Below are 435 nucleotides of genomic sequence, written 5' to 3' on the forward strand. Positions count from 1 at the left end.
CTATTTTATATTTATGAATTTATGTAAATATTAAAAAAAATTTAAAATTGTATATATGTATCATAATAGCTAAAATCTTGATTTAAATTTTAAATTTTTTTATATTATAATTTTAAATGAATTAATTAATTTTATAAAATTTATAATTTAATTTAACAATTTAATTTTCTGTCATGTATGGAAGAACATGTGGTAGTGGAGAAGGCAGAAGAGGGAGGTGGTGATGTTTCCAAGAAGGAAACCAGAGGATGGATTGGGTGATTGATATTTTTTGCATTTAGAGATATCAAATTTCATTTTTGTGTTGGGCATATGGGACTCCATGTGCTTCACTCCCACTCCTATCCCTTTCTTCTTGTCACATTCACACACTACACCATCACCCTCTTTTTTTATTTTATATAGAATAAAATATAAATAAATTTTAAAATATTT

Source organism: Arachis duranensis, chromosome 7 (genome assembly GCF_000817695.3).
Source record: "Arachis duranensis cultivar V14167 chromosome 7, aradu.V14167.gnm2.J7QH, whole genome shotgun sequence".
Lineage (NCBI taxonomy): Eukaryota > Viridiplantae > Streptophyta > Magnoliopsida > Fabales > Fabaceae > Arachis > Arachis duranensis.